At 39.5% G+C, this 13,372-nt stretch overlaps 1 protein-coding gene across 1 annotated transcript in view; it reads left to right on the forward strand.

Annotated features, from left to right (window-relative positions):
* The first annotated feature begins 239 nt into the window (after window positions 1–239).
* The window catches only part of Smim14 (small integral membrane protein 14), an 88,081-nt gene continuing 74,948 nt past the window's right edge, over window positions 240–13,372 (forward strand). The window contains exon 1 of the mRNA XM_047567094.1: window positions 240–504. The gene's annotated coding sequence lies outside the window, so the exon portion shown is untranslated. The remainder of the gene's footprint in view (window positions 505–13,372) is intronic.

Raw genomic sequence — 13,372 nt, forward strand, 5'->3', positions numbered from 1 at the left:
AGCCAAGAGAGACCTGCGAGAAGACAAACTCTGGTAAAGAACAGGAGCTACGCGAGATAATTCAACGGACGTGTGGCCTCACCCTGCTTCCTTCACAGTCCTCAGCCCCGCCCTTCCCGACCGGAACCACATCCCCGCGCTTCGCGCCCCCACGCACAGCGTGACGTGAGCGCCCGAAGCCGCTCGCGCCCTCGCAGCCTCCCACCGACGCACAGGACCGGCCCGGGGCGCGCGCATGCTCGGCAGGCGGGGCTTCTGGAGTCTCGAGGCGCTGCAATCTGTTGCGCCGCGGTCCGCGGGAGCCGGCAGATCCGGGTCTCGTGGTTAAGAGTGACGTGGTCAATCGAATCCAAACAGAGGAGGGGGAGACGCAGGCGGCCAGCAGCACCAGCGGCAGCGGCGTCCGGAGCAGCCGCAGCGTTCCGGAAGCCCCAGGCGGTCTTTCTGCCGAGACTAGGTCCCGGCCCCCCACCCTCCCCGCCCCGTCGGTTGTTGTCTGGGCGGGTGAGTGTCTCCCCTCTCCCACTGCCGTTTGCCGGCCCACCTTCCCCTCACCCCGGTTTTTCCTGGGGACTCCTCAGGCTCTCGGGGACTGCGGTGGCTGCGGCACAGCGAGGCTGTTTCTCGGGTCGTTTCTTCCCCGGCCGCCAGACTGGCGGTTTCGCACCGGAGGAGCCTGCTGCTGCCGAGCGTGCGTCCCCCGGAGAGGAACGAGGCAGACAGCTTGCAGTTCGGCTTTCTCTGCAGGAAGCCCGAGTCGGGGCTGGGCGAGAAAGTGAACGGGAGCCACGGGTGGTTTTATTTTTATGGCCAGATAGTCAACACGGGTGGAGGCGTATAATGGAGTAAGAAGCAGAGTCTCGTAGCTGGAAGGGAAAATCTCAGCTACTCCGAAATCCACACTATTTCGTTTACCCGTCTTCCTCAGCCCTTTCTGGGTATGATGAAGTCACTAGGATGCGTCCTTTGTTGTGATTGAGGATACAGAAAAGCTGCCATCCTGAAAGCGACAGCTTTTTGACCCCTGTTGGGTTGCGAATTTTAAGGATTCCCGTTTTCGTTTAGTTAGTGGGACCGGGGCTGATGGTAAAGAGGTAGTACCCTTTATTGGAACGAATACCGTGTGGTAGACTGGTGACGGGCAGTAGCTGAAGTCCTGTGTTGCTGTTTAAAGCCAAAGTTCTCCAGAGTGACTATTTAAAATGTTAGGATTTCAGCCAAGATGGTATTTGTTAACTATAGAGTCGGTAGGCTATTTTCACTTGCCCCAGTTAGCAAAATCAAGGATGTGGCTTTATTAATAGAATTTTTTGGTTCTGCAAACGAGAGTAGGATGAGCTCCACACACATAATACCTGCATTTGTAGAAGGGATCTTCCGATTTTTGTGTTTTGTCAAAATGTTGGCAGCTATACACACAGCAACTTGGAAAGAAGAGAACCTTCCAGGTGTTTTAGGCTTGAGACCCTCAAGAGACGTTCTCACTATCCAGTGGAGGTAACAGAACGCTTGTGATCCCAGGTGACTGCTCACGCAGATTCCTTTAGTGTAACCTGCTCCCAGCCTGCTTCCCTCCGTGCCAAAGATACCACAAAACCAAACCACCTTTGCATCCTAACTCCATTCCAAAAAAAGAGCATTATCACCTCAGAGAACTCTCTAATGGAGGTGTTTCTGTGGTAAACAGGAAGAAAGACCCACAAAATTGTAATCAATTGCCCCTTATCAAATCCAGGATGAGTTCTCTTAGGAGTTTGTTTCTTCCTTGAAGGGTATGTCCTTGTGGTGGAACATGGACCTCTTTATGAACCTTTCTTCCTATGACTTGGAATCCTGCTGACGTTGAATGAAGGAAATTGCTTTTTCTAAGTTTTTCTTTTTCAGCTTTTGACCTTTCATGCCAACCTAGGACTGGATATTTTTGCTTATACAAAATGCTTTGTGATATTTGGAGACACTGCCCATGAAAGCAGATAAGCAAAAAGAAAAGTTGGGTGTAGTGTTGCATGTCTGTACTGGGGAGGCTGAGGCAGGAGGATCACAAGTTTGAGGCCAGCCTCAGCATTTTAGGGAGTAGCGTTGGGTATGTGGCTCAGTGGTAAGGTGCCCCTGGATTTGATTACCAAAAAAAAAAAAAAAAAAAAAAAAAAAATCAGTAAATCACCAAAAAGTATGGTGGTATTACCATATTTGCTTTCCTGCAACTTTCTTTTTCACATACTTGTACTTTTTTGAGTAACAAAATTTTTGCAGGTTTAAACTTTGAATCTTTCAGGGAATATTTTCTGTGTGGGAAAAACTAATTATTAAAGTGGTTTTAAAAGTTTACCTCCCAGATCTCTGTGATGATATTTTAAGATTTAAGAAATTAATCTTCATTATGTGGCAAAGTAAGGCTTAGTTTAACTCTTGAGAAAGCTGGTACACAGCCCTGAGTTGCAGTATGGAAGTTTAAAAAGTTTGTGTATTTAGTGGTTTCACCCAGGTTAAGTTTAGTTATACTGTGCTCCAAATTCCAATCAACTATTCAGGAATGTCCTGGAAGATTTTACTTTACACATCATACTTAATGTGTTTATTTAACATTGGGTCTGAGATCTATGCCCATTTAATCCCGTTTTTCACCATTGGTACCAAAACTATGGAAGATAATGTCCTCTTCACCTTAGCTTCAAGGGATAAGTAGCATAAAGTATCTTAAATCTGCTAATAACCTATTTGGGGTGGATTTCTCATAAATTTAGCTAAAACCTGTAAACGTCTTATTTTCATTTTTTTCTCTTTTTTCTTTGCAGTATTGGGGATTAAACCTAGGGCTTTATGAATGCTAGGCAAGTGCTCTATATTGATTCACATCCTCAACCCTCATTTTTATCCCTTGAGTAATTAGTTCCAGATGCTTACTACTTGTGTGACTTAGTTCTTTTCCCTTGAGTTGCCTTAAATTATAGCATTCATATGTATTCACTTCTTCCCATTCTTACTGCCACATTTGCCAAACTTCACCATCTCTCACCTGGTCCTCTGCAGTAACCATGGTTTCCCTCCTTCCCTTGGGCTTATATATTCCTGTTATCATAGCCTATTCTTGAAATTCAGATTGTATCACCTCCTTGTTGAAAGTGCCCTATTCCAATTCAGAATAAAAAGCGAACTCCATATGGAGCTTGCCAGGTACTACATGTTTTGACATTGCTTTTCTTTCTTTGTATCCCTCTGTCTAGTTCAGTACTTTGGAGACTGGCCACACGTGTGTCTTTCAGATTTCATCCTCTTTAGCTCTGCTGTTCCTGGAACTTGCCAAGCTAGATCTCATTTAGGGCCTTTGCAAGTGCTGTGCCCTGTGGTTTTAGAATTCTTTGAGATCTTGCTTTGGTTGATTCTGTCATGCCATTCTGGTGGCAGTTCAGATGTTGGCTATTCAAGGAGATTACCCTGTCTCTCCATACTCTCTTATTTATAACAACATATCACTCTCTGGAATTCCCATTTAAATTGTCTGTTTCATTGGAGACTAGCTCTTTGAGAATGAGGCCCTTGTTTGTTCTTTTATTCCTGCTTTAGGCCAGTCCTTTCTATGAAACAGTCTAATTTTCAGCCTGTTTTTATGGAACAGTGTCTGAACGCTTTTCAATAATTTTTAAAATATGGTTCTGGGGATTGAACCCAGTGTCTCAGGCACACCAGACAAGCACTCTAACCACTGAACTACATCCCCAGCCTTTAATAAGTCTTGATATCTGGGCAGGAGAACACTCTCATCGTATTTCAGACCAGTAAAATTAAGCCCTGGAGAAATGGGTCCCTAGAACCTTAATTTTCAACAGGCCCCTAAGGTGACTGTAATATACATTAAAGTTTGAGAAGGTCTCTTAATATTTTAATATTTTCTGGGAGATCGAGTCTTGCTTTATAGTAGTAATAATCTACCTTTTTTAAACACTATCAGGTACTAAGCTTAAAATTGCTCTCACATATTTTTCATTTAACTGCAGAGCAACACAGATGAGGTATTCCTTCTCCCGTTTTACAAATGAAGACACAGACACAGACATAATAAGTGGTACAATCTTGGATTTGAACCTCTATCTGTAATCTTTATCATTGTACCCTGCTGCTTCTGAACTATAGCATTTGGAACTGTACACAGTACTTTTTTTTTTTAAAGATAACCCATGTTTGTTAAAGGACAGGATATATTTTCTGCTGCATTTCCAATCCTGTCCTCAAGAATCCATGTTTTTGTTGTTATTGTTTTTGTTGTTGTTTGGTTTAGCTTGAAGTTGCCTAACTGGGTTATGACCTTCAGAAATACTCTGTGCTACTGGGGAGACTGAAGCGGGAGGACCTCTTGAATTTAGGAGTTCAAGGCCAACCTGAGCAATATAGTAAGACTGTCTCAAAAAAAAAAAAAAAAAAAAAAAAAAAAAAATCGAATAAGGACTCCCAGGTTGTCTGCTTTGTTGTATTGAGTTCTGAGAGTCTTCCAGGCTAAAAATAAATTTGGAGTATTTTTTCCTTCCTTGTATATTAACATTGCATTCCCCACATCAGAAACCCTTCTACTTGCTGGACTGGCCATGATGGCCCATGCCTATAATCCCAGTGATTTAGGAGGCTGAGACAGAAGGATTTTGAGTTTGATAACAGCCTGGCAACTTAATAAGGCCCTAAGCAACTTAGCAAGACCCTGTCTCAAAAAAAAAAGAAAAGAAAAGAAAAGAAAAAAGGGCCCCCATGTAGTGGCACATGCCTATAATCCCAGCAACTTGGGAGGCTGAGGCGGGATAACCAAAGTTAGAGGCCAGTAGTAGCAATTTAGCGAGGCCCTAAGCAACTTAGCAAGACCCTGTCTCACAGTTTTTGGGAATGTGGCTCAGTGGTTAAGCACCACTGGGTTCAACCCCAGGTACCAAAAGCATAAATAAATAAAAAAGATTGGGGATGTAGTTCTGTGATAAAGTGCCTCTAGATTCAATCCCCAGTTAGCTGCCTGCACCGCCCCCCCCCAAAAAAAAAAAAAAAAAAAACTGCTCAGGAGACTGAGGCAGGAGGATTGTAAGTTCAAGGTGACCCTGGTAATTCAGTGATAGATACTTGTCTAAATATACAGTTAAATGGGTTAGATATGTAGCTCAGTAGTAGAGCATTTGTCTAGCATGTGTAAGGTCCTGGGTTCAATCCCTAGTGTTCCCTGCACCCCATGTCACTTATTCCTTTCTACCTCTTGGTAAGTCATTTGTGTTCTTCATTGATTTTTACTTTTTGGACTGCTTTTGGATGATCATAAACTACAGAAACTTTTCAATTTGTAAGACCCCTTTCCAGATGAATGAAAATAATGTTAAATTTGATTGTTATGTTGATGTTGGGGTGGGGGGACTTCCACCCAGAAAAGTACTAGTTGTTTTATAATTTTCCTTTACAGTCTTTCAGACTGGCTAACTTTTTCTGTGGAGGCTTAGTTCATACATGACCTTTACCAGAACTCTAGCCTAACCCACCTTAGACTTATATAAACAGCCAGGCTCTCTCCTATCACTTTGCCTGCTTGCAATATTGGAAAGTTGTAAAAGACAGTAATGTATAAAACTAACAGTGAATCTGTAAACTTAGAAGTACTTTCTGTATGTGTATTTCCTTGTCTTTTTGCTTAAATTCATATTTGGGGGCTAAGGATGTTACTTGGTATAGAGTACTTGCCTAGCATGTATGAGGCCCTGGGTTCCATTCTCAACACTGGATATACTCACATATTTTTTTTTTTTTTTTTTTTGCGGTACTGGGGATCGAACCCAGGGCCTTGTGCTTGCAAGGCAAGCTCTCTACCAACTGAGCTATCTCCCCAGCCCTCACATATTCTTATATACTTTTGTTTGTTTAATACAATGAGCTTTTTAGTTTGTCCTTCAGAAATGTTCTAAATGTGATTTTTATGGTGCTAGAGGTCAAACCCAGGACCTTGTGCATGGTAGGCAAGTGTTCTACCACTGGGCTATACCCCATCCTACCCTAAATGCGATTTTTTTCTTGCAGTCCTAGAGATTAAATTCAGGGGCACTCTACCACTGAGCTATATATTCCCTGCCCTTTTTATTTTTTAATTTAAGGCAGGATCTTATAGGTGGGTGCAGTTGGGGTATACCTATAATCCCAGTGATTCAGGAGGTTAAGGCAAGGAGGATCCCAAGTTCAGGGTCAGCCTCAGCAATTTAGCACAGCCGGGCCCTGAGTAACTTAATGAGACCCAGTCTCAAAATAAAAAGGGCTGGGAATGTTGCTCAGCGGTTAAGCACCCCTGGGTTCAATCCTTAGTTCCTTAAAAAAAAAAAAAAAAAAGGTCTCACTAATTTGTCCAGGCTGTCATCAGACTTCAACCCTCCTGTTTCAGCTTTCCGAATTGCTGGGATTACAGGCATGCACCACAACACCTAGCCTAAACATGATTTTTAACTGGCTGTATATTATAGTTTGAATAAACTGACTTGAAGCTCTCAGTTAATGTTGGACGTGAATGGTTTTTTACTATTATAATACTGTGAGGAGCCATAACTTTAAACAGTTAAAGCTCTGAAGAATTATAGTAGTCTAATTTTAAGATATGCCATATTAAAGACACTTTAATGATTTGAAACAAAGGATTTTAATCATAATTTAACAACTATATATAGTGTACATGTACTTGGATACACCTAGAAAACTTATATGAAAGTAGAAGGTGCCTCTGAGGAGAGGAAAGTAACTTTTTTTGGGGTGGAGGGGGTATTTGAACATTTTAATTTGAAATGTGTATTGCTTTAAAATAATCATCTCTTGGACTGGGATTGTGGCTAACTGGTGGAGTGCTTGCCTGGCACATGTGAAGCACTGGGTTCAATTCTCAGTACCACATTTAAATAGATAAAATAAAGATATTTTGTTCATCTACAACTAAAAAAAATTTTTTAAATATAAACATCTCTGAGGAAATGTGTATGTTTTCTAAGCTAAAGCAATTTTTAAATGTATAATAGAGCTTATATGTACATTTAGTAACATTTAAGCTTCACTTTTTATTTTGGAGAAAGTTTCTTTCTCGTTGCTTATTTTCATATTGAATTTTCATTTCCCTTTTTTCTTTTTTTAAATTTAGATCAAAGCACAAATGTGTCAGCTTTGTAAAAGTACAAAACAAAGCTAGGTTATGCTTGTCTGCACTTACAAGTGTTACAAGCGCAAAGATTTCAAAATTTAACACCTAATAAGGGTACTTTAAATCAAGTTAGGTATGCAGTTAACATCTTCACTGGTACACACAAGAATTAGAAGTCAGTGTTTTGACCGTTTTGTTTTGTCTTACAATATAGTTCTGTGGGAGTTTTTTTTGTTTGTTTTTGGTTGTTTGTTTTGTTTTATACTGGAGATTGAATATAGGGGTGCTTTACCCCTGAACCCCTTTTATATTTTGAGACAGGGTCTAGCTAAGTTGCTTAGGGATTCACTAAGTTGCTGAGGCTGGCCTCTAACCTTTGATATTCCTGCCTCCTGAGTCGCTGGGATTACTGTTGTATGCCTTGATGCCCAACACAAAACAGTTTTTTAAGACACAAGTTTATGATTGTCCTTTGGTGTCCAGGACCCCAGAGACACCATAGTCCAAGTCTCTGAGATACAAAATACGTGGTGCAATATATTGGTGTATATATGTGTGCACATAACCACATATCCTTCTAATCCCAGCTAGGGATTAGACCCAGGGTATTGTGCATGGCAGGCAAGCACTGTATCCTGATCTACAATGCCAAACAACCTCAGATATTTGTTTATTTTGAGATGGAGTTTTGAGGTTGTCCAGGCAGGCTTTGAACTCTTGATCCTCCTACCTCAGTCTCCCAAGAACCTAGGATTACCGGCATGTGCCACCATACCTAGCTCTTATATATTTTAAATACATCCCTATATTTTTTTGTGTTGCCCAGAATCAAAGCCAGTGCCTCACTTGTGATCCTCATGCCCAGCCTCTTGAGTAACTGGAATCACAGGCATGTGTCACTATGCTCAGCTCATTTGTGATAAATTTTACTCCTGGACCTTGATCAGGGAGTCTTTATATCATATATGAGTAAATTATAACCAGGAAAAGAAAAATTAGTAGTTGAGGAACTGAGCTTCAGAATGCAAGATGCCTTTCTTCCCTTTTATGTAGAAGAATGATAACTGTGGCCACAGGGGAGCACAACACTCCAGAGTAGAATAGGCCTGAGTGGTGAAAACGCCATAGATTTGAGTTGGCCCATTGCTTTTTGACCTATAAAGCACTCTTACAAATTCTCACTATTTTTAAAAAAAATTTATTTTTGTAGTTGTAGATGGATAGCATACCTTTATTTTAAGTAAAAAAATTTTTTTTTAAATGCAGTGCTAAGTTTGGAACCCAGTGTCTCTCATGTGCTAGGCAAGCGCTCTGCCACTTAGCTGTAGCCCCAGCCCCCTCATTCAGTCTTTAAATAGCCCTTTAAAATGAACAGTTTTAGCCATCATTCCTGTTTTATAAGTAAAGTTACAGAGAGGTTGATTATTCATTTCTCAGTAGTGCTGTTACTTGAATTTTATCCAGGATATTTTCTTTCTGTTATCCCATGATGTCTTAGCAAGTTATTCAAAGTAATTCCTAGAATGTGAATCAAATACAGTTAAGGACTTAAAAGTGTCACTGAGGAAAAAAGAGGTAATGTCTAAGACTTAATGCTATGGTCTGAATAGGTCTCCCAGAATTTGTAATTGAAACTTACAGGTGTTACTTGCCTGTAATCGCTAGGGAGGCTAAGGCAGGAGGATCGTGTTTGAGGCCAGCCTCAGTAACTTAGTGAGGTCCTAAGTAATTTAGCAAGACTCTGTCTCAAAAAAATAAAAAGGGCTGGGGATGTTACTCAGTGGTATATTATCCTGGTTCAATCCCTGATACAAAAACAAAACAAAACAAAAGCCCTAGAGAGCTGTTTTGTTTCTTTTCACCTTATGAGGACACAGAAGGAAGGCCCCCTCCCACCACCAGACAGAGTCTGCCATTGCCTTGATTTTGGACATTCCAACTTTCCAGATTGTGAGAAATAAATTTCTGTTTTTATAGGCTACCCAGTCTATGGTTGATCATAACTGGTAGATACAGAATAAGACCTGGTCAGGAATTTACACTGTGACTTCCTGTCCAAACTTTGTCACCTTATCTGAACAAGTTTTCCTCTTTATTGTACTGGGGATTGAATCCAGGGGTGCTTTAACACTGAACTACATCCCCAGCCCTTTTTTAAGGTTTTATTTTGAGACAGGGTTTCACCAAGTTGCACAGGGCTTGCTCAGTTCTGAGGTTGGCTAACTTTTGATTCTCCTGCCTCAGCCTCCCTTCTGGTTATAGCATGAGCCACTGTGCCTAACTGTTTTCCTCTTCTTTTTTGGTACTGAAGATGGAACCCAGGGGTGCTTGATCACTGAGTCACATCCCCAGCCCTTTTTATTTTTTATTTTGAGACACAGTCTTATTAAGTTGCTGAGGATGGCTTTGGATTTGCCATCCTCCTGCCTCAGCTTTCTGAGCTGCTGGATTATAGGTGTGTGCCACATGCCTGGCTTCCCTCATTTTTAAAAATGGATAATTTTCCTGTTTTGATGTTCTCAGAAGGGTTTTTGTTTATATGTGGAAGTAACTAGTAAAGCTCCATTCTTTTTTTTTTTAACTTGTTGAGATATCATTTTTTCCTCATTCCACATTTTTTATTCCTGCATTTTATTTGTACATAATGATACATATTCATACATTCACACAATATAACAATTTGGCCAATATCACTCCCTAGCTAATAAAGCTACATTCTAATAAGCACTATTAAGGTGGGCTGGGGTTGTAGCTCATTGGTGGAGCACTTGCCTGGCACATGTGAGAAGGCACCGCATAAAAATAAATAAATAAAAAAAAAGTATTTTGTTCATATACAACTAAAAACAATTTAAAACTATTAAGGCATAACTATATTGGTTCAGCCCAATCTCTGATAAAAAATAAAGTAACTTGATCATGGTGGCACATGCCTATAATTCTAGCTACTTGCAAATTTGAGGCTAGCCTCAGCAACTTAGACAAACTTAGTGTCTCAAAATAAAAAATAGTAAGGACTGGGGAACGTAGCTCAATGGTACACAGTGTCCCTGGGCTCAAATCCCAGTACTGTCAAAATAAAAAATAAATAAAAGAAAGTAGTAGAAATAAAATAAAGAAAGAAAGAAAGAAATATACAAGAGGTATATCTTAATGGTGGAGTGCTTGCCTGGTATGTGGGAGGCCTGGGTTTGGTCCCCAGTACTTCAAAAAAAGAATAAATAGAGCAGACTCAAGTATATGTTTCCTGAACATGCTGGTAGCAGTTCTAGCAGTTTCTAAAACATTTCACTATTAGTTTTAAAACTGGAGCTTTACTCAGTGAAATTGGTGCTTAATTTTATTTTTTACAAAAATGCATAGAATACTTTTTCTGAGTTTTGTTTTCTGATTTGTTTTTTTAAGTTTCTGGGAATGGAACCCAGGGCCTTGTGCGCGGTAGGTATAGCACTCTACCACTAAGCTAAGCCTCCAGTTCTATTTTTCCAAAAATACCTCCCTACCTTCACATAATCGCAAGTACCACAAACAAAACAAAAAAATTGTATGCCTTCTAATGTGTTACTTGGCATTTTTCTCTTGCTGTGGATTTTAATTTTTAGAACTGAAAGAATTTTGTTATCATTCTTCATCATTGTAAAAATTTGGCTGGCTATTTGAAAAAGTAATTCCATCATAAATCACCTACTTAATGTACATTAAAGAGTTCATTTTTTGACCTTGAGTTAGCCCTTGTTATCTGTACTTTCACAGGAAGAACCTGTGTTTACATAGGGTGTGGGGGAAGTGGAGGAGATTGTTTTGCTTCTATATAAAAACATATTTAAAACCAGTTGAGATGACAGGGTGGCACATAAATGTAATCCCATCTACTGAGGCAAAGTAAGAGATGGAAAGTTTGAGACCAATCTGGCAATTTATGGAGGCCCTGTCTTAGGAGAAAAAACAAAACAAAACTTAGGATCCTTGGGATGTAGCTCTGTGGTAAATGTACAAAGGGAAAAAGTAAAATCCTGCTGCCCAGATACAGGAAGATATGATGTCGAAGTTTTATTCTTTTTTTCAGCTTTTTCATTCTTGGTTTTTTCCTGTGACTTTTAAGATGTGTGCAGTGCTATGTTTATTTTTATATCCTTTTAAATATACTTTTTGCATTGTGTTGTGATAATTTTCTCATGTCATTAAGAAGGAAAATGAAACATTTGACTGCATAATGATTCATAGTATGTGTCATAATTTAAACATTCCTTTTGAGTGAGACTTGTTTTTCACTTTTTAAAGCTATGAAAATCTACCTTTATATATAATTTTTGTATTTCAGATTATTTTCCTTGATAGTAGAAATAGAATTATTTAGGAACATGTGTATTTTTAAACTTCTGGATTTATATTGTCAGAAAATTTATTATAGTTTACAATCTTAAGTGCAATGTATGTATGGCTCCTGCATACTTTTAAGAATCTGTGTTTGTTGTTCTGTTAAAATGTTTGAATATTGGCTGGGGTTGTAGCTCAGGGTAGAGCACTTGCCTGGCATGTGCGAGGCACTGGGTTCCATCCTCAATACCACATAAAAATAGATAAAATAAAGTTTAAAAAAGTTCATAGCCTTTAAAAAAAAACTGTCTGAATATGGGCTGGGGTTGTAGCTCAGTGGTAGAGCACTTGCGTGGCATGTATGTGTGAGGCACTGGGTTTGATCCTCAGCACCATGTAAAAATAAATAAATAAAATAAAGGTATTGCGTCCATCTATAACTAAAAAAATTTTTGTAAATGAAAAAAATTTTTTCTAATTGCTTTATAAATTTTTTGAACTTATTGTATATATCTTTAGGAAGTCCTTTTCCAAAGGTCAAATATTCACTTAAATTCTATGGCTGGGGATGTAGCTCAATGATAGAGCACATACCTAGCATGTGTGAGGCTCTTATATTGATTTCCAGCACCACAAACAAAACAAAAAAATAAATTACTACAATTACTGTGGTTTTTTTTTTTTTTTCTTTTGCTAGTAAGTTTTCCTATGACGATTTATTGAAAAAAAAAAAATTTTTTTTTTTTTTTTTTTTTTTTGGCGGTGCTGGGGATTGAACCCAGGGCCTTGTGCTTGTTGTGAGGCAAGCACTCTACCAACTGAGCTATCTCCCCAGCCCTGAAATATTTTTTGATTCATATTTTATATGGAAGTAAAAATTTTTATATAAAATAAAAATTCTAGGAAAAAGGATTGCTTTCTTATATACTGGGTTATAATATGCTCTTATACCACTCCTTCATCCACTACCTTTTCTTTACTTGCTATTCCAGCAGTGATAAGCCTCCAGATGTCTTTGATTCTGGATATACTTTGGGAAAAGATCTAAAACAAAGCTAGTCTCGGCCTTTTCTTTTGTTCTAACTTGTTTTTTGTTTTCTGTGTGTGTTTAGTATTGGGGCCTGAAACCCAGGGTCCTCTAGCACTGAACTACACTCACAACCTTTTTTATTTTTTATTTTGAGACAGGGCTGTTTGCAAACTTGAAATCCCCTTGTTTCAGCCTTCCAAGTTGCTGGGTTACAGACAAGTTACTGGTATTATAAGTATTTGCCACTGCCACAGGTTTTTATTTTAGAACTAACTTAAAGACTGGAGATGGAGCTAAGTGATAGAGCAAGTGTCTAGCATGTGCCAGGCCTTGGGTTTGATCCGCAGTACCACATAAAGCCTACAAAACCTACAAAACTAAGAAAATACTATACCGACATTAATAGTATATGATACATATCTATTCTTTCAGTAATTCTCTTTTTCCAGTACTGGGGATTGAACCCAGTGCCTCATGCATGCTAAGAGGCAAGTGCCTTAGCACTAGTCCTAATTTGCTACTCTGAATTTTTAAGGCTTCCTCCAGTGAGTGAGAAGGAAGGAGAAAGGTAAATTTTTAAAACCTCATTTTGCAAAGAATGATTGCCTCAGATTTAGATAAAAAACTGACTTTAGGCTGGACATGGTGGTTAACGCCTATAATCCTTAGTCTGAGGCAGGAGGATCACAGGTTCAAAACCAGCCTCAGTAACTTAGTGAGGCTCTAAGCAACTTAGGGAGGCTCTAAACAATTTAGGGAGGCTCTGAGCAATTTAGGGAGACCCTGTCTCAAAATAAAAAATAAAAAGGGCTGGGGATGTGACTCAGTGGTTAAGTACCACTGGGTTCAATTCCTAGTACACCCTGCCTTCACCTGAATCAAACTGACTTTTA

This window comes from Sciurus carolinensis, chromosome 10, assembly GCF_902686445.1.
Source record: "Sciurus carolinensis chromosome 10, mSciCar1.2, whole genome shotgun sequence".
Taxonomy (NCBI): Eukaryota; Metazoa; Chordata; class Mammalia; order Rodentia; family Sciuridae; genus Sciurus; species Sciurus carolinensis.